Source organism: Doryrhamphus excisus, chromosome 13 (genome assembly GCF_030265055.1).
Source record: "Doryrhamphus excisus isolate RoL2022-K1 chromosome 13, RoL_Dexc_1.0, whole genome shotgun sequence".
NCBI classification, from domain to species: Eukaryota; Metazoa; Chordata; class Actinopteri; order Syngnathiformes; family Syngnathidae; genus Doryrhamphus; species Doryrhamphus excisus.
The window spans coordinates 367,787-384,051 of NC_080478.1; the positions used below are offsets into that span (position 1 = coordinate 367,787).

The window sequence follows — 16,265 nt, forward strand, 5'->3', positions numbered from 1 at the left end:
TGCCAGGTCAACTGAAAAGATCCTATTTGAAGGTGACGCAGGCCAAACTAGACTCTGGCAAAAAGTGTCAAACAGCGCCCTTTGCTGTCAGGCAAGAGCAGAAACCATAAAAAGCTTACAGCACCTGGTATTCCCAGGCGGTCTCCCATCCAAGTACTAACCAGGCCCGCCCCTGCTTAGCTTCCGAGATCGGGCGTTTTCAGGGTAGTATGGCCGTAAGCTGCCAGGTGAAATGAAAAGATCCTATTTGAAGGTGACGCAGGCCAAACTAGACTCCAGCAAAAAGTGTCAAACAGCGCCCTCTGCTGTCAGGCAAGAGCAGAAACCATAAAAAGCTTACAGCACCTGGTATTCCCAGGCGGTCTCCCATCCAAGTACTAACCAGGCCAGCCCCTGCTTACCTTCCGAGATCGGACGAGATCAGGCGTTTTAAGGGTAGTATGTCCGTAAGCTGCCAGGTCAACTGAAAAGATCCTATTTGAAGGTGACGCAGGCCAAACTAGACTCCAGCAAAAAGTGTCAAACAGCGCCCTCTGCTGTCAGGCAAGAGCAGAAACCATAAAAAGCTTTCAGCACCTGGTATTCCCAGGCGGTCTCCCATCCAAGTACTAACCAGGCCCGCCCCTGCTTAGCTTCCGAGATCTGACGAGATCGGGCGTTTTCAGGGTAGTATGGCCGTAAGCTGCCAGGTCAACTGAAAAGATCCTATTTGAAGGTGACGCAGGCCAAACTAGACGCTGGCAAAAAGTGTCAAACAGCGCCCTTTGCTGTCAGGCAAGAGCAGAAACCATAAAAAGCTTACAGCACCTGGTATTCCCAGACGGTCTCCCATCCAAGTACTAACCAGGCCCGCCCCTGCTTAGCGTCCGAGATCGGGCGTTTTCAGGGTAGTTTGGCCGTAAGCTGCCAGGTCAACTGAAAAGATCCTATTTGAAGGCGACGCAGGCCAAACTAGACTCCAGCAAAAAGTGTCAAACAGCGCCCTCTGCTGTCAGGCATGAGCAGAAACCATAAAAGGCTTACAGCACCTGGTATTCCCAGGCGGTCTCCCATCCAAGTACTAACCAGGCCCGCCCCTGCTTAGCTTCCGAGATCGGACGAGATCGGGCTTTTTCAGGATAGTATGGCCGTAAGCTGCAAGATCAACTGAAAAGATCCTATTTGAAGGCGACGCAGGCCAAACTAGACTCTGGCAAAAAGTGTCAAACAGCGCCCTTTGCTGTCAGGCAAGAGCAGAAACCATAAAAAGCTTACAGCACCTGGTATTCCCAGGCTGTCTCCCATCCAAGTACTACCCAGGCCCGCCCCTGCTTAGCTTCCGAGATCGGGCGATTTCAGGGTAGTATGGCCGTAAGCTGCCAGGTCAACTGAAAAGATCCTATTTGAAGGTGACGCAGGCCAAACTAGACTCCAGCAAAAAGTGTCAAACAGCGCCCTCTGCTGTCAGGCAAGAGCAGAAACCATAAAAAGCTTACAGCACCTGGTATTCCCAGGCGGTCTCCCATCCAAGTACTAACCAGGCCCTCCCCTGCTTAGCTTCCGAGATCGGACGAGATCAGGCGTTTTAAGGGTAGTATGGCCGTAAGCTGCCAGGTCACCTGAAAAGATCCTATTTGAAGGTGACGCAGGCCAAACTAGACTCCAGCAAAAAGTGTCAAACAGCGCCCTCTGCTGTCAGGCAAGAGCAGAAACCATAAAAAGCTTACAGGACCTGGTATTCCCAGGCGGTCTCCCATCCAAGTACTAACCAGGCCCGCCCCTGCTTAGTTTCCGAGATCAGACGAGATCGGGCGTTTTCAGGGTAGTATGGCCGTAAGCTGCCAGGTCAACTGAAAAGATCCTATTTGAAGGTGACGCAGGCCAAACTAGACTCTGGCAAAAAGTGTCAAACAGCGCCCTTTGCTGTCAGGCAAGAGCAGAAACCATAAAAAGCTTATAGCACCTGGTATTCCCAGGCGGTCTCCCATCCAAGTACTAACCAGGCCCGCCCCTGCTTAGCTTCCGAGATCGGGCGTTTTCAGGGTAGTATGGCCGTAAGCTGCCAGGTCAACTGAAAAGATCCTATTTGAAGGCGACGCAGGCCAAACTAGACTCCAGCAAAAAGTGTCAAACAGCGCCCTCTGCTGTCAGGCATGAGCAGAAACCATAAAAGGCTTACAGCACCTGGTATTCCCAGGCGGTCTCCCATCCAAGTACTAACCAGGCCCACCCCTGTTTAGCTTACGAGATCGGACGAGATCGGGCGTTTTCAGGGTAGTATGACCGTAAGCTGCCAGATCAACTGAAAAGATCCTATTTGAAGGCGACGCAGGCCAAACTAGACTCCAGCAAAAAGTGTCAAACAGCGCCCTCTGCTGTCAGGCAAGAGCAGAAACCATATAAAGCTTACAGCACCTGGTATTTCCAGGCGGTCTCCCATCCAAGTACTAACCAGGCCCGCCCCTGCTTAGCTTCCGAGATCGGACGAGATCGGGCTTTTTCAGGATAGTATGGCCGTAAGCTGCCAGATCAACTGAAAAGATCCTATTTGAAGGCGACGCAGGCCAAACTAGACTCTGGCAAAAAGTGTCAAACAGCGCCCTTTGCTGTCAGGCAAGAGCAGAAACCATAAAAAGCTTACAGCACCTGGTATTCCCAGGCGGTCTCCCATCCAAGTACTAACCAGGCCCGCCCCTGCTTAGCTTCCGAGATCGGGCTTTTTCAGGGTAGTATGGCCGTAAGCTGCCAGGTGAACTGAAAAGATCCTATTTGAAGGTGACGCAGGCCAAACTAGACTCCAGCAAAAAGTGTCAAACAGCGCCCTCTGCTGTCAGGCAAGAGCAGAAACCATAAAAGGCTTACAGCACCTGGTATTCCCAGGCGGTCTCCCATCCAAGTACTAACCAGGCCCACCCCTGTTTAGCTTACGAGATCGGACGAGATCGGGCATTTTCAGGGTAGTATGACCGTAAGCTGCCAGATCAACTGAAAAGATCCTATTTGAAGGCGACGCAGGCCAAACTAGACTCCAGCAAAAAGTGTCAAACAGCGCCCTCTGCTGTCAGGCAAGAGCCGAAACCATAAAAGGCTTACAGCACCTGGTATTCCCAGGCGGTCTCTCATCCAAGTACTAACCAGGCCCGCCCCTGCTTAGCTTCCGAGATCGGACGATATCGGGCGTTTTCAGGGTAGTATGGCCGTAAGCTGCCAGGGCAACTGAAAAGATCCTATTTGAAGGCGACGCAGGCCAAACTAGACTCCAGCAAAAAGTGTCAAACAGCGCCCTCTGCTTTCAGGCAAAAGCAGAAACCATAAAAAGCTTAGAGCACCTGGTATTCCTAGGCGGTTTCCCATCCAAGTACTAACCAGGCCCGCCCCTGCTTAGCTTCCGAGATCGGATGAGATCGGGCGTTTTCAGGGTAGTATGGCTGTAAGCTGCCAAGGCAACTGAAAAGATCCTATTTGAAGGCGACGCAGGCCAAACTAAACTCCAGCAAAAAGTGTCAAACAGCGCCCTCTGCTGTCAGGCAAGAGCAGAAACCATAAAAAGCTCACAGCACCTGGTATTCCCAGGCGGTCTCCCATCCAAGTACTAACCAGGCCAGCCCCTGCTTAGCTTCCGAGATCGGACGAGATCGGGCGTTTTCAGGGTAGTATGGCCGTAAGCTTAAAGGGCAACTGAAAAAATCTTATTTGAAGGCGACGCAGGCCAAACTAGACTCCAGCAAAAAGTGTCAAACAGCGCCCTCTGCTGTCAGGCAAGAGCAGAAACCATAAAAAGCTTACAGCACCTGGTATTCCCAGGCGGTCTCCCATCCAAGTACTAACCAGGCCCGCCCCTGCTTTGCTTCCGAGATCGGACGAGATCGGGCGTTTTCAGGGTAGTATGGCCGTAAGCTTTAAGGGCAACTGAAAAAATCTTATTTGAAGGCGACGCAGGCCAAACTAGACTCCAGCAAAAAGTGTCAAACAGCGCCCTCTGCTGTCAGGCAAGAGCAGAAACCATAAAAAGCTTACAGCACCTGGTATTCCCAGGCGGTCTCCCATCCAAGTACTAACCAGGCCAGCCCCTGCTTAGCTTCCGAGATCGGACGAGATCGGGCGTTTTCGGGGTAGTATGGCCGTAAGCTTTAAGGGCAACTGAAAAAATCTTATTTGAAGGCGACGCAGGCCAAACTAGACTCCAGCAAAAAGTGTAAAACAGCGCCCTCTGCTGTCAGGCAAGAGCAGAAACCATAAAAAGCTTACAGCACCTGGTATTCCCAGGCGGTCTCCCATCCAAGTACTAACCAGGCCCGCCCCTGCTTAGCTTCCGAGATCGGACGAGATCGGACGAGATCGGGCGTTTTCAGGGTAGTATGGCTGTAAACTGCCAGGTCAACTGAAAAGATCCTATTTGAAGGTGACGCAGGCCAAACTAGACTCCAGCAAAAAGTGTCAAACAGCGCCCTCTGCTGTCAGGCAAGAGCAGAAACCATAAAAAAGCTTACAGCACCTGGTATTCCCAGGCGGTCTCCCATCCAAGTACTAACCAGGCCCGCCCCTGCTCAGCTTCCAAGATCGGACGAGATCTGGCGTTTTCAGGGTAGTATGGCCGTAAGCTGCCAGGTCAACTGAAAAGATCCTATTTGAAGGTGACGCAGGCCAAACTAGACTCTGGCAAAAAGTGTCAAACAGCGCCCTTTGCTGTCAGGCAAGAGCAGAAACCATAAAAAGCTTACAGCACCTGGTATTCCCAGGCGGTCTCCCATCCAAGTACTAACCAGGCCCGCCCCTGCTTAGCTTCCGAGATCGGATGAGATCGGGCGTTTTCAGGGTAGTATGGCTGTAAGCTGCCAAGGCAACTGAAAAGATCCTATTTGAAGGCGACGCAGGCCAAACTAAACTCCAGCAAAAAGTGTCAAACAGCGCCCTCTGCTGTCAGGCAAGAGCAGAAACCATAAAAAGCTTACAGCACCTGGTATTCCCAGGCGGTCTCCCATCCAAGTACTAACCAGGCCAGCCCCTGCTTAGCTTCCGAGATCGGACGAGATCGGGCGTTTTCAGGGTAGTATGGCCGTAAGCTTAAAGGGCAACTGAAAAAATCTTATTTGAAGGCAACGCAGGCCAAACTAGACTCCAGCAAAAAGTGTCAAACAGCGCCCTCTGCTGTCAGGCAAGAGCAGAAACCATAAAAAGCTTACAGCACCTGGTATTCCCAGGCGGTCTCCCATCCAAGTACTAACCAGGCCCGCCCCTGCTTTGCTTCCGAGATCGGACGAGATCGGGCGTTTTCAGGGTAGTATGGCCGTAAGCTTTAAGGGCAACTGAAAAAATCTTATTTGAAGGCGACGCAGGCCAAACTAGACTCCAGCAAAAAGTGTCAAACAGCGCCCTCTGCTGTCAGGCAAGAGCAGAAACCATAAAAAGCTTACAGCACCTGGTATTCCCAGGCGGTCTCCCATCCAAGTACTAACCAGGCCAGCCCCTGCTTAGCTTCCGAGATCGGACGAGATCGGGCGTTTTCGGGGTAGTATGGCCGTAAGCTTTAAGGGCAACTGAAAAAATCTTATTTGAAGGCGACGCAGGCCAAACTAGACTCCAGCAAAAAGTGTCAAACAGCGCCCTCTGCTGTCAGGCAAGAGCAGAAACCATAAAAAGCTTACAGCACCTGGTATTCCCAGGCGGTCTCCCATCCAAGTACTAACCAGGCCCGCCCCTGCTTAGCTTCCGAGATCGGACGAGATCGGGCGTTTTCAGGGTAGTATGGCTGTAAACTGCCAGATCAACTGAAAAGATCCTATTTGAAGGTGACGCAGGCCAAACTAGACTCTGACAAAAAGTGTCAAACAGCGCCCTTTGCTGTCAGGCAAGAGCAGAAACCATAAAAAGCTTACAGCACCTGGTATTCCCAGGCGGTCTCCCATCCAAGTACTAACCAGGCCCGCCCCTGCTTAGCTTCCGAGATCGGACGAGATCGGGCGTTTTCAGGGTAGTATGGCCGTAAGCTGCCAGGTCAACTGAAAAGATCCTATTTGAAGGCGACGCAGGCCAAACTAGACTCTGGCAAAAATTGTCAAACAGCGCCCTTTGCTGTCAGGCAAGAGCAGAAACCATAAAAAGCTTACAGCACCTGGTATTCCCAGGCGGTCTCCCATCCAAGTACTAACCAGGCCCGCCCCTTCTTAGCTTCCGAGATCGGGCGTTTTCAGGGTAGTATGGCCGTAAGCTGCCAGGTGAACTGAAAAGATCCTATTTGAAGGTGACGCAGGCCAAACTAGACTCCAGCAAAAAGTGTCAAACAGCGCCCTCTGCTGTCAGGCAAGAGCAGAAACCATAAAAAGCTTACAGCACCTGGTATTCCCAGGCGGTCTCCCATCCAAGTACTAACCAGGCCCGCCCCTGCTTAGCTTCCGAGATCGGACGAGATCAGGCGTTTTAAGGGTAGTATGGCCGTAAGCTGCCAGGTCACCTGAAAAGATCCTATTTGAAGGTGACGCAGGCCAAACTAGACTCCAGCAAAAAGTGTCAAACAGCGCCCTCTGCTGTCAGGCAAGAGCAGAAACCATAAAAAGCTTACAGCACCTGGTATTCCCAGGCGGTCTCCCATCCAAGTACTAACCAGGCCCGCCCCTGCTTAGTTTCCGAGATCAGACGAGATCGGGCGTTTTCAGGGTAGTATGGCCGTAAGCTGCCAGGTCAACTGAAAAGATCCTATTTGAAGGTGACGCAGGCCAAACTAGACTCTGGCAAAAAGTGTCAAACAGCGCCCTTTGCTGTCAGGCAAGAGCAGAAACCATAAAAAGCTTATAGCACCTGGTATTCCCAGGCGGTCTCCCATCCAAGTACTAACCAGGCCCGCCCCTGCTTAGCTTCCGAGATCGGGCGTTTTCAGGGTAGTATGGCCGTAAGCTGCCAGGTCAACTGAAAAGATCCTATTTGAAGGCGACGCAGGCCAAACTAGACTCCAGCAAAAAGTGTCAAACAGCGCCCTCTGCTGTCAGGCATGAGCAGAAACCATAAAAGGCTTACAGCACCTGGTATTCCCAGGCGGTCTCCCATCCAAGTACTAACCAGGCCCACCCCTGTTTAGCTTACGAGATCGGACGAGATCGGGCGTTTTCAGGGTAGTATGACCGTAAGCTGCCAGATCAACTGAAAAGATCCTATTTGAAGGCGACGCAGGCCAAACTAGACTCCAGCAAAAAGTGTCAAACAGCGCCCTCTGCTGTCAGGCAAGAGCAGAAACCATATAAATCTTACAGCACCTGGTATTCCCAGGCGGTCTCCCATCCAAGTACTAACCAGGCCCGCCCCTGCTTAGCTTCCGAGATCGGGCTTTTTCAGGATAGTATGGCCGTAAGCTGCAAGATCAACTGAAAAGATCCTATTTGAAGGCGACGCAGGCCAAACTAGACTCTGGCAAAAAGTGTCAAACAGCGCCCTTTGCTGTCAGGCAAGAGCAGAAACCATCAAAAGCTTACAGCACCTGGTATTCCCAGGCGGTCTCCCATCCAAGTACTAACCAGGCCCGCCCCTGCTTAGCTTCCGAGATCGGACGAGATCAGGCGTTTTAAGGGTAGTATGGCCGTAAGCTGCCAGGTCAACTGAAAAGATCCTATTTGAAGGTGACGCAGGCCAAACTAGACTCCAGCAAAAAGTGTCAAACAGCGCCCTCTGCTGTCAGGCAAGAGCAGAAACCATAAAAAAGCTTACAGCACCTGGTATTCCCAGGCGGTCTCCCATCCAAGTACTAACCAGGCCCGCCCCTGCTTAGCTTCCAAGATCGGACGAGATCTGGCGTTTTCAGGGTAGTATGGCCGTAAGCTGCCAGGTCAACTGAAAAGATCCTATTTGAAGGTGACGCAGGCCAAACTAGACTCTGGCAAAAAGTGTCAAACAGCGCCCTTTGCTGTCAGGCAAGAGCAGAAACCATAAAAAGCTTACAGCACCTGGTATTCCCAGGCGGTCTCCCATCCAAGTACTAACCAGGCCCGCCCCTGCTTAGCTTCCGAGATCGGGCGTTTTCAGGGTAGTATGGCCGTAAGCTGCCAGGTGAAATGAAAAGATCCTATTTGAAGGTGACGCAGGCCAAACTAGACTCCAGCAAAAAGTGTCAAACAGCGCCCTCTGCTGTCAGGCAAGAGCAGAAACCATAAAAAGCTTACAGCACCTGGTATTCCCAGGCGGTCTCCCATCCAAGTACTAACCAGGCCAGCCCCTGCTTACCTTCCGAGATCGGACGAGATCAGGCGTTTTAAGGGTAGTATGTCCGTAAGCTGCCAGGTCAACTGAAAAGATCCTATTTGAAGGTGACGCAGGCCAAACTAGACTCCAGCAAAAAGTGTCAAACAGCGCCCTCTGCTGTCAGGCAAGAGCAGAAACCATAAAAAGCTTTCAGCACCTGGTATTCCCAGGCGGTCTCCCATCCAAGTACTAACCAGGCCCGCCCCTGCTTAGCTTCCGAGATCTGACGAGATCGGGCGTTTTCAGGGTAGTATGGCCGTAAGCTGCCAGGTCAACTGAAAAGATCCTATTTGAAGGTGACGCAGGCCAAACTAGACGCTGGCAAAAAGTGTCAAACAGCGCCCTTTGCTGTCAGGCAAGAGCAGAAACCATAAAAAGCTTACAGCACCTGGTATTCCCAGACGGTCTCCCATCCAAGTACTAACCAGGCCCGCCCCTGCTTAGCGTCCGAGATCGGGCGTTTTCAGGGTAGTTTGGCCGTAAGCTGCCAGGTCAACTGAAAAGATCCTATTTGAAGGCGACGCAGGCCAAACTAGACTCCAGCAAAAAGTGTCAAACAGCGCCCTCTGCTGTCAGGCATGAGCAGAAACCATAAAAGGCTTACAGCACCTGGTATTCCCAGGCGGTCTCCCATCCAAGTACTAACCAGGCCCGCCCCTGCTTAGCTTCCGAGATCGGGCTTTTTCAGGATAGTATGGCCGTAAGCTGCAAGATCAACTGAAAAGATCCTATTTGAAGGCGACGCAGGCCAAACTAGACTCTGGCAAAAAGTGTCAAACAGCGCCCTTTGCTGTCAGGCAAGAGCAGAAACCATAAAAAGCTTACAGCACCTGGTATTCCCAGGCTGTCTCCCATCCAAGTACTACCCAGGCCCGCCCCTGCTTAGCTTCCGAGATCGGGCGATTTCAGGGTAGTATGGCCGTAAGCTGCCAGGTCAACTGAAAAGATCCTATTTGAAGGTGACGCAGGCCAAACTAGACTCCAGCAAAAAGTGTCAAACAGCGCCCTCTGCTGTCAGGCAAGAGCAGAAACCATAAAAAGCTTACAGCACCTGGTATTCCCAGGCGGTCTCCCATCCAAGTACTAACCAGGCCCTCCCCTGCTTAGCTTCCGAGATCGGACGAGATCAGGCGTTTTAAGGGTAGTATGGCCGTAAGCTGCCAGGTCACCTGAAAAGATCCTATTTGAAGGTGACGCAGGCCAAACTAGACTCCAGCAAAAAGTGTCAAACAGCGCCCTCTGCTGTCAGGCAAGAGCAGAAACCATAAAAAGCTTACAGGACCTGGTATTCCCAGGCGGTCTCCCATCCAAGTACTAACCAGGCCCGCCCCTGCTTAGTTTCCGAGATCAGACGAGATCGGGCGTTTTCAGGGTAGTATGGCCGTAAGCTGCCAGGTCAACTGAAAAGATCCTATTTGAAGGTGACGCAGGCCAAACTAGACTCTGGCAAAAAGTGTCAAACAGCGCCCTTTGCTGTCAGGCAAGAGCAGAAACCATAAAAAGCTTATAGCACCTGGTATTCCCAGGCGGTCTCCCATCCAAGTACTAACCAGGCCCGCCCCTGCTTAGCTTCCGAGATCGGGCGTTTTCAGGGTAGTATGGCCGTAAGCTGCCAGGTCAACTGAAAAGATCCTATTTGAAGGCGACGCAGGCCAAACTAGACTCCAGCAAAAAGTGTCAAACAGCGCCCTCTGCTGTCAGGCATGAGCAGAAACCATAAAAGGCTTACAGCACCTGGTATTCCCAGGCGGTCTCCCATCCAAGTACTAACCAGGCCCACCCCTGTTTAGCTTACGAGATCGGACGAGATCGGGCGTTTTCAGGGTAGTATGACCGTAAGCTGCCAGATCAACTGAAAAGATCCTATTTGAAGGCGACGCAGGCCAAACTAGACTCCAGCAAAAAGTGTCAAACAGCGCCCTCTGCTGTCAGGCAAGAGCAGAAACCATATAAAGCTTACAGCACCTGGTATTTCCAGGCGGTCTCCCATCCAAGTACTAACCAGGCCCGCCCCTGCTTAGCTTCCGAGATCGGACGAGATCGGGCTTTTTCAGGATAGTATGGCCGTAAGCTGCCAGATCAACTGAAAAGATCCTATTTGAAGGCGACGCAGGCCAAACTAGACTCTGGCAAAAAGTGTCAAACAGCGCCCTTTGCTGTCAGGCAAGAGCAGAAACCATAAAAAGCTTACAGCACCTGGTATTCCCAGGCGGTCTCCCATCCAAGTACTAACCAGGCCCGCCCCTGCTTAGCTTCCGAGATCGGGCTTTTTCAGGGTAGTATGGCCGTAAGCTGCCAGGTGAACTGAAAAGATCCTATTTGAAGGTGACGCAGGCCAAACTAGACTCCAGCAAAAAGTGTCAAACAGCGCCCTCTGCTGTCAGGCAAGAGCAGAAACCATAAAAGGCTTACAGCACCTGGTATTCCCAGGCGGTCTCCCATCCAAGTACTAACCAGGCCCACCCCTGTTTAGCTTACGAGATCGGACGAGATCGGGCATTTTCAGGGTAGTATGACCGTAAGCTGCCAGATCAACTGAAAAGATCCTATTTGAAGGCGACGCAGGCCAAACTAGACTCCAGCAAAAAGTGTCAAACAGCGCCCTCTGCTGTCAGGCAAGAGCCGAAACCATAAAAGGCTTACAGCACCTGGTATTCCCAGGCGGTCTCTCATCCAAGTACTAACCAGGCCCGCCCCTGCTTAGCTTCCGAGATCGGACGATATCGGGCGTTTTCAGGGTAGTATGGCCGTAAGCTGCCAGGGCAACTGAAAAGATCCTATTTGAAGGCGACGCAGGCCAAACTAGACTCCAGCAAAAAGTGTCAAACAGCGCCCTCTGCTTTCAGGCAAAAGCAGAAACCATAAAAAGCTTAGAGCACCTGGTATTCCTAGGCGGTTTCCCATCCAAGTACTAACCAGGCCCGCCCCTGCTTAGCTTCCGAGATCGGATGAGATCGGGCGTTTTCAGGGTAGTATGGCTGTAAGCTGCCAAGGCAACTGAAAAGATCCTATTTGAAGGCGACGCAGGCCAAACTAAACTCCAGCAAAAAGTGTCAAACAGCGCCCTCTGCTGTCAGGCAAGAGCAGAAACCATAAAAAGCTCACAGCACCTGGTATTCCCAGGCGGTCTCCCATCCAAGTACTAACCAGGCCAGCCCCTGCTTAGCTTCCGAGATCGGACGAGATCGGGCGTTTTCAGGGTAGTATGGCCGTAAGCTTAAAGGGCAACTGAAAAAATCTTATTTGAAGGCGACGCAGGCCAAACTAGACTCCAGCAAAAAGTGTCAAACAGCGCCCTCTGCTGTCAGGCAAGAGCAGAAACCATAAAAAGCTTACAGCACCTGGTATTCCCAGGCGGTCTCCCATCCAAGTACTAACCAGGCCCGCCCCTGCTTTGCTTCCGAGATCGGACGAGATCGGGCGTTTTCAGGGTAGTATGGCCGTAAGCTTTAAGGGCAACTGAAAAAATCTTATTTGAAGGCGACGCAGGCCAAACTAGACTCCAGCAAAAAGTGTCAAACAGCGCCCTCTGCTGTCAGGCAAGAGCAGAAACCATAAAAAGCTTACAGCACCTGGTATTCCCAGGCGGTCTCCCATCCAAGTACTAACCAGGCCAGCCCCTGCTTAGCTTCCGAGATCGGACGAGATCGGGCGTTTTCGGGGTAGTATGGCCGTAAGCTTTAAGGGCAACTGAAAAAATCTTATTTGAAGGCGACGCAGGCCAAACTAGACTCCAGCAAAAAGTGTAAAACAGCGCCCTCTGCTGTCAGGCAAGAGCAGAAACCATAAAAAGCTTACAGCACCTGGTATTCCCAGGCGGTCTCCCATCCAAGTACTAACCAGGCCCGCCCCTGCTTAGCTTCCGAGATCGGACGAGATCGGACGAGATCGGGCGTTTTCAGGGTAGTATGGCTGTAAACTGCCAGGTCAACTGAAAAGATCCTATTTGAAGGTGACGCAGGCCAAACTAGACTCCAGCAAAAAGTGTCAAACAGCGCCCTCTGCTGTCAGGCAAGAGCAGAAACCATAAAAAAGCTTACAGCACCTGGTATTCCCAGGCGGTCTCCCATCCAAGTACTAACCAGGCCCGCCCCTGCTCAGCTTCCAAGATCGGACGAGATCTGGCGTTTTCAGGGTAGTATGGCCGTAAGCTGCCAGGTCAACTGAAAAGATCCTATTTGAAGGTGACGCAGGCCAAACTAGACTCTGGCAAAAAGTGTCAAACAGCGCCCTTTGCTGTCAGGCAAGAGCAGAAACCATAAAAAGCTTACAGCACCTGGTGTTCCCAGGCGGTCTCCCATCCAAGTACTAACCAGGCCCGCCCCTGCTTAGCTTCCGAGATCGGGCGTTTTCAGGGTAGTATGGCCGTAAGCTGCCAGGTGAACTGAAAAGATCCTATTTGAAGGTGACGCAGGCCAAACTAGACTCCAGCAAAAAGTGTCAAACAGCGCCCTCTGCTGTCAGGCAAGAGCAGAAACCATAAAAAGCTTACAGCACCTGGTATTCCCAGGCGGTCTCCCATCCAAGTACTAACCAGGCCCGCCCCTGCTTAGTTTCCGAGATCAGACGAGATCGGGCGTTTTCAGGGTAGTATGGCCGTAAGCTGCCAGGTCAACTGAAAAGATCCTATTTGAAGGTGACGCAGGCCAAACTAGACTCTGGCAAAAAGTGTCAAACAGCGTCCTTTGCTGTCAGGCAAGAGCAGAAACCATAAAAAGCTTATAGCACCTGGTATTCCCAGGCGGTCTCCCATCCAAGTACTAACCAGGCCCGCCCCTGCTTAGCTTCCGAGATCGGGCGTTTTCAGGGTAGTATGGCCGTAAGCTGCCAGGTCAACTGAAAAGATCCTATTTGAAGGCGACGCAGGCCAAACTAGACTCCAGCAAAAAGTGTCAAACAGCGCCCTCTGCTGTCAGGCATGAGCAGAAACCATAAAAGGCTTACAGCACCTGGTATTCCCAGGCGGTCTCCCATCCAAGTACTAACCAGGCCCACCCCTGTTTAGCTTACGAGATCGGACGAGATCGGGCGTTTTCAGGGTAGTATGACCGTAAGCTGCCAGATCAACTGAAAAGATCCTATTTGAAGGCGACGCAGGCCAAACTAGACTCCAGCAAAAAGTGTCAAACAGCGCCCTCTGCTGTCAGGCAAGAGCAGAAACCATATAAAGCTTACAGCACCTGGTATTTCCAGGCGGTCTCCCATCCAAGTACTAACCAGGCCCGCCCCTGCTTAGCTTCCGAGATCGGACGAGATCGGGCTTTTTCAGGATAGTATGGCCGTAAGCTGCCAGATCAACTGAAAAGATCCTATTTGAAGGCGACGCAGGCCAAACTAGACTCTGGCAAAAAGTGTCAAACAGCGCCCTTTGCTGTCAGGCAAGAGCAGAAACCATAAAAAGCTTACAGCACCTGGTATTCCCAGGCGGTCTCCCATCCAAGTACTAACCAGGCCCGCCCCTGCTTAGCTTCCGAGATCGGGCTTTTTCAGGGTAGTATGGCCGTAAGCTGCCAGGTGAACTGAAAAGATCCTATTTGAAGGTGACGCAGGCCAAACTAGACTCCAGCAAAAAGTGTCAAACAGCGCCCTCTGCTGTCAGGCAAGAGCAGAAACCATAAAAGGCTTACAGCACCTGGTATTCCCAGGCGGTCTCCCATCCAAGTACTAACCAGGCCCACCCCTGTTTAGCTTACGAGATCGGACGAGATCGGGCATTTTCAGGGTAGTATGACCGTAAGCTGCCAGATCAACTGAAAAGATCCTATTTGAAGGCGACGCAGGCCAAACTAGACTCCAGCAAAAAGTGTCAAACAGCGCCCTCTGCTGTCAGGCAAGAGCCGAAACCATAAAAGGCTTACAGCACCTGGTATTCCCAGGCGGTCTCTCATCCAAGTACTAACCAGGCCCGCCCCTGCTTAGCTTCCGAGATCGGACGATATCGGGCGTTTTCAGGGTAGTATGGCCGTAAGCTGCCAGGGCAACTGAAAAGATCCTATTTGAAGGCGACGCAGGCCAAACTAGACTCCAACAAAAAGTGTCAAACAGCGCCCTCTGCTTTCAGGCAAAAGCAGAAACCATAAAAAGCTTAGAGCACCTGGTATTCCTAGGCGGTTTCCCATCCAAGTACTAACCAGGCCCGCCCCTGCTTAGCTTCCGAGATCGGATGAGATCGGGCGTTTTCAGGGTAGTATGGCTGTAAGCTGCCAAGGCAACTGAAAAGATCCTATTTGAAGGCGACGCAGGCCAAACTAAACTCCAGCAAAAAGTGTCAAACAGCGCCCTCTGCTGTCAGGCAAGAGCAGAAACCATAAAAAGCTTACAGCACCTGGTATTCCCAGGCGGTCTCCCATCCAAGTACTAACCAGGCCAGCCCCTGCTTAGCTTCCGAGATCGGACGAGATCGGGCGTTTTCAGGGTAGTATGGCCGTAAGCTTAAAGGGCAACTGAAAAAATCTTATTTGAAGGCGACGCAGGCCAAACTAGACTCCAGCAAAAAGTGTCAAACAGCGCCCTCTGCTGTCAGGCAAGAGCAGAAACCATAAAAAGCTTACAGCACCTGGTATTCCCAGGCGGTCTCCCATCCAAGTACTAACCAGGCCCGCCCCTGCTTTGCTTCCGAGATCGGACGAGATCGGGCGTTTTCAGGGTAGTATGGCCGTAAGCTTTAAGGGCAACTGAAAAAATCTTATTTGAAGGCGACGCAGGCCAAACTAGACTCCAGCAAAAAGTGTCAAACAGCGCCCTCTGCTGTCAGGCAAGAGCAGAAACCATAAAAAGCTTACAGCACCTGGTATTCCCAGGCGGTCTCCCATCCAAGTACTAACCAGGCCCGCCCCTGCTTAGCTTCCGAGATCGGACGAGATTGGACGAGATCGGGCGTTTTCAGGGTAGTATGGCTGTAAACTGCCAGGTCAACTGAAAAGATCCTATTTGAAGGTGACGCAGGCCAAACTGGACTCCAGCAAAAAGTGTGAAACAGCGCCCTCTGCTGTCAGGCAAGAGCAGAAACCATAAAAAAGCTTACAGCACCTGGTATTCCCAGGCGGTCTCCCATCCAAGTACTAACCAGGCCCGCCCCTGCTCAGCTTCCAAGATCGGACGAGATCTGGCGTTTTCAGGGTAGTATGGCCGTAAGCTGCCAGGTCAACTGAAAAGATCCTATTTGAAGGTGACGCAGGCCAAACTAGACTCTGGCAAAAAGTGTCAAACAGGGCCCTTTGCTGTCAGGCAAGAGCAGAAACCATAAAAAGCTTACAGCACCTGGTATTCCCAGGCGGTCTCCGATCCAAGTACTAACCAGGCCCGCCCCTGCTTAGCTTCCGAGATCGGGCGTTTTCAGGGTAGTATGGCCGTAAGCTGCCAGGTGAACTGAAAAGATCCTATTTGAAGGTGACGCAGGCCAAACTAGACTCCAGCAAAAAGTGTCAAACAGCGCCCTCTGCTGTCAGGCAAGAGCAGAAACCATAAAAAGCTTACAGCACCTGGTATTCCCAGGCGGTCTCCCATCCAAGTACTAACCAGGCCCGCCCCTGCTTAGCTTCCGAGATCGGACGAGATCGGGCGTTTTCAGGGTAGTATGGCCGTAAGCTTAAAGGGCAACTGAAAAAATCTTATTTGAAGGCGACGCAGGCCAAACTAGACTCCAGCAAAAAGTGTCAAACAGCGCCCTCTGCTGTCAGGCAAGAGCAGAAACCATAAAAAGCTTACAGCACCTGGTATTCCCAGGCGGTCTCCCATCCAAGTACTAACCAGGCCCGCCCCTGCTTTGCTTCCGAGATCGGACGAGATCGGGCGTTTTCAGGGTAGTATGGCCGTAAGCTTTAAGGGCAACTGAAAAAATCTTATTTGAAGGCGACGCAGGCCAAACTAGACTCCAGCAAAAAGTGTCAAACAGCGCCCTCTGCTGTCAGGCAAGAGCAGAAACCATAAAAAGCTTACAGCACCTGGTATTCCCAGGCGGTCTCCCATCCAAGTACTAACCAGGCCAGCCCCTGCTTAGCTTCCGAGATCGGACGAGATCGGGCGTTTTCGGGGTAGTATGGCCGTAAGCTTTAAGGGCA

General features: G+C 51.7%; 50 non-coding genes and 21 pseudogenes across 50 annotated transcripts; all 71 read right to left on the reverse strand.

Annotated features, from left to right (window-relative positions):
* Positions 1-112: 112 nt before the first annotated feature.
* Positions 113-221, reverse strand: LOC131100442 (5S ribosomal RNA; annotated as a pseudogene).
* Positions 222-333: 112 nt separating this feature from the next.
* On the reverse strand, positions 334-452 carry LOC131100109 (5S ribosomal RNA). Its single transcript, XR_009118876.1, has one exon. It is a non-coding gene; the product is annotated as a 5S ribosomal RNA (ribosomal RNA).
* Positions 453-564: 112 nt separating this feature from the next.
* LOC131097199 (5S ribosomal RNA) lies at positions 565-683 on the reverse strand. The gene has a single exon (XR_009116111.1). It is a non-coding gene; the product is annotated as a 5S ribosomal RNA (ribosomal RNA).
* Positions 684-795: 112 nt separating this feature from the next.
* Positions 796-904, reverse strand: LOC131142039 (5S ribosomal RNA; annotated as a pseudogene).
* A 112-nt stretch (positions 905-1,016) lies between these two features.
* LOC131097649 (5S ribosomal RNA) lies at positions 1,017-1,135 on the reverse strand. Its single transcript, XR_009116546.1, has one exon. It is a non-coding gene; the product is annotated as a 5S ribosomal RNA (ribosomal RNA).
* Positions 1,136-1,247: 112 nt separating this feature from the next.
* On the reverse strand, positions 1,248-1,356 carry LOC131142126 (5S ribosomal RNA; annotated as a pseudogene).
* A 112-nt stretch (positions 1,357-1,468) lies between these two features.
* LOC131143014 (5S ribosomal RNA) lies at positions 1,469-1,587 on the reverse strand. The gene has a single exon (XR_009133070.1). It is a non-coding gene; the product is annotated as a 5S ribosomal RNA (ribosomal RNA).
* Positions 1,588-1,699: 112 nt separating this feature from the next.
* Positions 1,700-1,818, reverse strand: LOC131099390 (5S ribosomal RNA). Its single transcript, XR_009118224.1, has one exon. It is a non-coding gene; the product is annotated as a 5S ribosomal RNA (ribosomal RNA).
* A 112-nt stretch (positions 1,819-1,930) lies between these two features.
* LOC131141102 (5S ribosomal RNA) lies at positions 1,931-2,039 on the reverse strand (annotated as a pseudogene).
* Positions 2,040-2,151: 112 nt separating this feature from the next.
* On the reverse strand, positions 2,152-2,270 carry LOC131097716 (5S ribosomal RNA). Its single transcript, XR_009116610.1, has one exon. It is a non-coding gene; the product is annotated as a 5S ribosomal RNA (ribosomal RNA).
* A 112-nt stretch (positions 2,271-2,382) lies between these two features.
* Positions 2,383-2,501, reverse strand: LOC131099307 (5S ribosomal RNA). The gene has a single exon (XR_009118142.1). It is a non-coding gene; the product is annotated as a 5S ribosomal RNA (ribosomal RNA).
* A 112-nt stretch (positions 2,502-2,613) lies between these two features.
* Positions 2,614-2,722, reverse strand: LOC131141197 (5S ribosomal RNA; annotated as a pseudogene).
* Positions 2,723-2,834: 112 nt separating this feature from the next.
* LOC131098556 (5S ribosomal RNA) lies at positions 2,835-2,953 on the reverse strand. Its single transcript, XR_009117423.1, has one exon. It is a non-coding gene; the product is annotated as a 5S ribosomal RNA (ribosomal RNA).
* A 112-nt stretch (positions 2,954-3,065) lies between these two features.
* LOC131099554 (5S ribosomal RNA) lies at positions 3,066-3,184 on the reverse strand. The gene has a single exon (XR_009118379.1). It is a non-coding gene; the product is annotated as a 5S ribosomal RNA (ribosomal RNA).
* Positions 3,185-3,296: 112 nt separating this feature from the next.
* On the reverse strand, positions 3,297-3,415 carry LOC131099116 (5S ribosomal RNA). Its single transcript, XR_009117954.1, has one exon. It is a non-coding gene; the product is annotated as a 5S ribosomal RNA (ribosomal RNA).
* Positions 3,416-3,527: 112 nt separating this feature from the next.
* Positions 3,528-3,646, reverse strand: LOC131143071 (5S ribosomal RNA). Its single transcript, XR_009133126.1, has one exon. It is a non-coding gene; the product is annotated as a 5S ribosomal RNA (ribosomal RNA).
* A 112-nt stretch (positions 3,647-3,758) lies between these two features.
* On the reverse strand, positions 3,759-3,877 carry LOC131142742 (5S ribosomal RNA). Its single transcript, XR_009132809.1, has one exon. It is a non-coding gene; the product is annotated as a 5S ribosomal RNA (ribosomal RNA).
* A 112-nt stretch (positions 3,878-3,989) lies between these two features.
* Positions 3,990-4,108, reverse strand: LOC131097522 (5S ribosomal RNA). Its single transcript, XR_009116423.1, has one exon. It is a non-coding gene; the product is annotated as a 5S ribosomal RNA (ribosomal RNA).
* Positions 4,109-4,220: 112 nt separating this feature from the next.
* Positions 4,221-4,349, reverse strand: LOC131099722 (5S ribosomal RNA; annotated as a pseudogene).
* A 113-nt stretch (positions 4,350-4,462) lies between these two features.
* Positions 4,463-4,581, reverse strand: LOC131099996 (5S ribosomal RNA). The gene has a single exon (XR_009118766.1). It is a non-coding gene; the product is annotated as a 5S ribosomal RNA (ribosomal RNA).
* A 112-nt stretch (positions 4,582-4,693) lies between these two features.
* LOC131098801 (5S ribosomal RNA) lies at positions 4,694-4,812 on the reverse strand. Its single transcript, XR_009117656.1, has one exon. It is a non-coding gene; the product is annotated as a 5S ribosomal RNA (ribosomal RNA).
* A 112-nt stretch (positions 4,813-4,924) lies between these two features.
* On the reverse strand, positions 4,925-5,043 carry LOC131142648 (5S ribosomal RNA). Its single transcript, XR_009132720.1, has one exon. It is a non-coding gene; the product is annotated as a 5S ribosomal RNA (ribosomal RNA).
* Positions 5,044-5,155: 112 nt separating this feature from the next.
* LOC131142743 (5S ribosomal RNA) lies at positions 5,156-5,274 on the reverse strand. The gene has a single exon (XR_009132810.1). It is a non-coding gene; the product is annotated as a 5S ribosomal RNA (ribosomal RNA).
* A 112-nt stretch (positions 5,275-5,386) lies between these two features.
* Positions 5,387-5,505, reverse strand: LOC131097523 (5S ribosomal RNA). Its single transcript, XR_009116424.1, has one exon. It is a non-coding gene; the product is annotated as a 5S ribosomal RNA (ribosomal RNA).
* A 112-nt stretch (positions 5,506-5,617) lies between these two features.
* Positions 5,618-5,736, reverse strand: LOC131141023 (5S ribosomal RNA). Its single transcript, XR_009132490.1, has one exon. It is a non-coding gene; the product is annotated as a 5S ribosomal RNA (ribosomal RNA).
* Positions 5,737-5,848: 112 nt separating this feature from the next.
* LOC131142968 (5S ribosomal RNA) lies at positions 5,849-5,967 on the reverse strand. The gene has a single exon (XR_009133027.1). It is a non-coding gene; the product is annotated as a 5S ribosomal RNA (ribosomal RNA).
* Positions 5,968-6,079: 112 nt separating this feature from the next.
* Positions 6,080-6,188, reverse strand: LOC131141248 (5S ribosomal RNA; annotated as a pseudogene).
* Positions 6,189-6,300: 112 nt separating this feature from the next.
* LOC131143360 (5S ribosomal RNA) lies at positions 6,301-6,419 on the reverse strand. Its single transcript, XR_009133409.1, has one exon. It is a non-coding gene; the product is annotated as a 5S ribosomal RNA (ribosomal RNA).
* A 112-nt stretch (positions 6,420-6,531) lies between these two features.
* On the reverse strand, positions 6,532-6,650 carry LOC131097415 (5S ribosomal RNA). Its single transcript, XR_009116322.1, has one exon. It is a non-coding gene; the product is annotated as a 5S ribosomal RNA (ribosomal RNA).
* A 112-nt stretch (positions 6,651-6,762) lies between these two features.
* Positions 6,763-6,871, reverse strand: LOC131141103 (5S ribosomal RNA; annotated as a pseudogene).
* A 112-nt stretch (positions 6,872-6,983) lies between these two features.
* LOC131097717 (5S ribosomal RNA) lies at positions 6,984-7,102 on the reverse strand. Its single transcript, XR_009116611.1, has one exon. It is a non-coding gene; the product is annotated as a 5S ribosomal RNA (ribosomal RNA).
* Positions 7,103-7,214: 112 nt separating this feature from the next.
* Positions 7,215-7,323, reverse strand: LOC131142366 (5S ribosomal RNA; annotated as a pseudogene).
* A 112-nt stretch (positions 7,324-7,435) lies between these two features.
* LOC131143362 (5S ribosomal RNA) lies at positions 7,436-7,554 on the reverse strand. The gene has a single exon (XR_009133411.1). It is a non-coding gene; the product is annotated as a 5S ribosomal RNA (ribosomal RNA).
* A 113-nt stretch (positions 7,555-7,667) lies between these two features.
* Positions 7,668-7,786, reverse strand: LOC131098426 (5S ribosomal RNA). Its single transcript, XR_009117300.1, has one exon. It is a non-coding gene; the product is annotated as a 5S ribosomal RNA (ribosomal RNA).
* A 112-nt stretch (positions 7,787-7,898) lies between these two features.
* On the reverse strand, positions 7,899-8,007 carry LOC131100443 (5S ribosomal RNA; annotated as a pseudogene).
* Positions 8,008-8,119: 112 nt separating this feature from the next.
* On the reverse strand, positions 8,120-8,238 carry LOC131100111 (5S ribosomal RNA). Its single transcript, XR_009118877.1, has one exon. It is a non-coding gene; the product is annotated as a 5S ribosomal RNA (ribosomal RNA).
* A 112-nt stretch (positions 8,239-8,350) lies between these two features.
* LOC131097200 (5S ribosomal RNA) lies at positions 8,351-8,469 on the reverse strand. The gene has a single exon (XR_009116112.1). It is a non-coding gene; the product is annotated as a 5S ribosomal RNA (ribosomal RNA).
* Positions 8,470-8,581: 112 nt separating this feature from the next.
* LOC131142040 (5S ribosomal RNA) lies at positions 8,582-8,690 on the reverse strand (annotated as a pseudogene).
* A 112-nt stretch (positions 8,691-8,802) lies between these two features.
* LOC131141892 (5S ribosomal RNA) lies at positions 8,803-8,911 on the reverse strand (annotated as a pseudogene).
* A 112-nt stretch (positions 8,912-9,023) lies between these two features.
* On the reverse strand, positions 9,024-9,132 carry LOC131142127 (5S ribosomal RNA; annotated as a pseudogene).
* A 112-nt stretch (positions 9,133-9,244) lies between these two features.
* On the reverse strand, positions 9,245-9,363 carry LOC131143016 (5S ribosomal RNA). Its single transcript, XR_009133072.1, has one exon. It is a non-coding gene; the product is annotated as a 5S ribosomal RNA (ribosomal RNA).
* Positions 9,364-9,475: 112 nt separating this feature from the next.
* On the reverse strand, positions 9,476-9,594 carry LOC131099391 (5S ribosomal RNA). The gene has a single exon (XR_009118225.1). It is a non-coding gene; the product is annotated as a 5S ribosomal RNA (ribosomal RNA).
* A 112-nt stretch (positions 9,595-9,706) lies between these two features.
* Positions 9,707-9,815, reverse strand: LOC131141105 (5S ribosomal RNA; annotated as a pseudogene).
* Positions 9,816-9,927: 112 nt separating this feature from the next.
* LOC131097718 (5S ribosomal RNA) lies at positions 9,928-10,046 on the reverse strand. Its single transcript, XR_009116612.1, has one exon. It is a non-coding gene; the product is annotated as a 5S ribosomal RNA (ribosomal RNA).
* A 112-nt stretch (positions 10,047-10,158) lies between these two features.
* On the reverse strand, positions 10,159-10,277 carry LOC131099308 (5S ribosomal RNA). Its single transcript, XR_009118143.1, has one exon. It is a non-coding gene; the product is annotated as a 5S ribosomal RNA (ribosomal RNA).
* Positions 10,278-10,389: 112 nt separating this feature from the next.
* LOC131141198 (5S ribosomal RNA) lies at positions 10,390-10,498 on the reverse strand (annotated as a pseudogene).
* Positions 10,499-10,610: 112 nt separating this feature from the next.
* On the reverse strand, positions 10,611-10,729 carry LOC131098557 (5S ribosomal RNA). The gene has a single exon (XR_009117424.1). It is a non-coding gene; the product is annotated as a 5S ribosomal RNA (ribosomal RNA).
* Positions 10,730-10,841: 112 nt separating this feature from the next.
* Positions 10,842-10,960, reverse strand: LOC131099555 (5S ribosomal RNA). The gene has a single exon (XR_009118380.1). It is a non-coding gene; the product is annotated as a 5S ribosomal RNA (ribosomal RNA).
* Positions 10,961-11,072: 112 nt separating this feature from the next.
* Positions 11,073-11,191, reverse strand: LOC131099117 (5S ribosomal RNA). Its single transcript, XR_009117955.1, has one exon. It is a non-coding gene; the product is annotated as a 5S ribosomal RNA (ribosomal RNA).
* Positions 11,192-11,303: 112 nt separating this feature from the next.
* LOC131143072 (5S ribosomal RNA) lies at positions 11,304-11,422 on the reverse strand. The gene has a single exon (XR_009133127.1). It is a non-coding gene; the product is annotated as a 5S ribosomal RNA (ribosomal RNA).
* Positions 11,423-11,534: 112 nt separating this feature from the next.
* On the reverse strand, positions 11,535-11,653 carry LOC131142744 (5S ribosomal RNA). The gene has a single exon (XR_009132811.1). It is a non-coding gene; the product is annotated as a 5S ribosomal RNA (ribosomal RNA).
* Positions 11,654-11,765: 112 nt separating this feature from the next.
* On the reverse strand, positions 11,766-11,884 carry LOC131097524 (5S ribosomal RNA). Its single transcript, XR_009116425.1, has one exon. It is a non-coding gene; the product is annotated as a 5S ribosomal RNA (ribosomal RNA).
* A 112-nt stretch (positions 11,885-11,996) lies between these two features.
* On the reverse strand, positions 11,997-12,125 carry LOC131099723 (5S ribosomal RNA; annotated as a pseudogene).
* A 113-nt stretch (positions 12,126-12,238) lies between these two features.
* On the reverse strand, positions 12,239-12,357 carry LOC131099997 (5S ribosomal RNA). The gene has a single exon (XR_009118767.1). It is a non-coding gene; the product is annotated as a 5S ribosomal RNA (ribosomal RNA).
* A 112-nt stretch (positions 12,358-12,469) lies between these two features.
* LOC131100909 (5S ribosomal RNA) lies at positions 12,470-12,578 on the reverse strand (annotated as a pseudogene).
* A 112-nt stretch (positions 12,579-12,690) lies between these two features.
* On the reverse strand, positions 12,691-12,809 carry LOC131097416 (5S ribosomal RNA). The gene has a single exon (XR_009116323.1). It is a non-coding gene; the product is annotated as a 5S ribosomal RNA (ribosomal RNA).
* Positions 12,810-12,921: 112 nt separating this feature from the next.
* LOC131141106 (5S ribosomal RNA) lies at positions 12,922-13,030 on the reverse strand (annotated as a pseudogene).
* Positions 13,031-13,142: 112 nt separating this feature from the next.
* LOC131097719 (5S ribosomal RNA) lies at positions 13,143-13,261 on the reverse strand. The gene has a single exon (XR_009116613.1). It is a non-coding gene; the product is annotated as a 5S ribosomal RNA (ribosomal RNA).
* A 112-nt stretch (positions 13,262-13,373) lies between these two features.
* LOC131099309 (5S ribosomal RNA) lies at positions 13,374-13,492 on the reverse strand. Its single transcript, XR_009118144.1, has one exon. It is a non-coding gene; the product is annotated as a 5S ribosomal RNA (ribosomal RNA).
* A 112-nt stretch (positions 13,493-13,604) lies between these two features.
* Positions 13,605-13,713, reverse strand: LOC131141199 (5S ribosomal RNA; annotated as a pseudogene).
* Positions 13,714-13,825: 112 nt separating this feature from the next.
* Positions 13,826-13,944, reverse strand: LOC131098558 (5S ribosomal RNA). The gene has a single exon (XR_009117425.1). It is a non-coding gene; the product is annotated as a 5S ribosomal RNA (ribosomal RNA).
* A 112-nt stretch (positions 13,945-14,056) lies between these two features.
* On the reverse strand, positions 14,057-14,175 carry LOC131099557 (5S ribosomal RNA). Its single transcript, XR_009118382.1, has one exon. It is a non-coding gene; the product is annotated as a 5S ribosomal RNA (ribosomal RNA).
* A 112-nt stretch (positions 14,176-14,287) lies between these two features.
* On the reverse strand, positions 14,288-14,406 carry LOC131099118 (5S ribosomal RNA). Its single transcript, XR_009117956.1, has one exon. It is a non-coding gene; the product is annotated as a 5S ribosomal RNA (ribosomal RNA).
* A 112-nt stretch (positions 14,407-14,518) lies between these two features.
* Positions 14,519-14,637, reverse strand: LOC131142649 (5S ribosomal RNA). The gene has a single exon (XR_009132721.1). It is a non-coding gene; the product is annotated as a 5S ribosomal RNA (ribosomal RNA).
* A 112-nt stretch (positions 14,638-14,749) lies between these two features.
* On the reverse strand, positions 14,750-14,868 carry LOC131142745 (5S ribosomal RNA). Its single transcript, XR_009132812.1, has one exon. It is a non-coding gene; the product is annotated as a 5S ribosomal RNA (ribosomal RNA).
* Positions 14,869-14,980: 112 nt separating this feature from the next.
* On the reverse strand, positions 14,981-15,109 carry LOC131099768 (5S ribosomal RNA; annotated as a pseudogene).
* A 113-nt stretch (positions 15,110-15,222) lies between these two features.
* Positions 15,223-15,341, reverse strand: LOC131099998 (5S ribosomal RNA). Its single transcript, XR_009118768.1, has one exon. It is a non-coding gene; the product is annotated as a 5S ribosomal RNA (ribosomal RNA).
* Positions 15,342-15,453: 112 nt separating this feature from the next.
* On the reverse strand, positions 15,454-15,562 carry LOC131142080 (5S ribosomal RNA; annotated as a pseudogene).
* A 112-nt stretch (positions 15,563-15,674) lies between these two features.
* On the reverse strand, positions 15,675-15,793 carry LOC131142980 (5S ribosomal RNA). The gene has a single exon (XR_009133038.1). It is a non-coding gene; the product is annotated as a 5S ribosomal RNA (ribosomal RNA).
* A 112-nt stretch (positions 15,794-15,905) lies between these two features.
* Positions 15,906-16,024, reverse strand: LOC131142746 (5S ribosomal RNA). The gene has a single exon (XR_009132813.1). It is a non-coding gene; the product is annotated as a 5S ribosomal RNA (ribosomal RNA).
* A 112-nt stretch (positions 16,025-16,136) lies between these two features.
* LOC131097526 (5S ribosomal RNA) lies at positions 16,137-16,255 on the reverse strand. Its single transcript, XR_009116427.1, has one exon. It is a non-coding gene; the product is annotated as a 5S ribosomal RNA (ribosomal RNA).
* Positions 16,256-16,265: the final 10 nt, after the last annotated feature.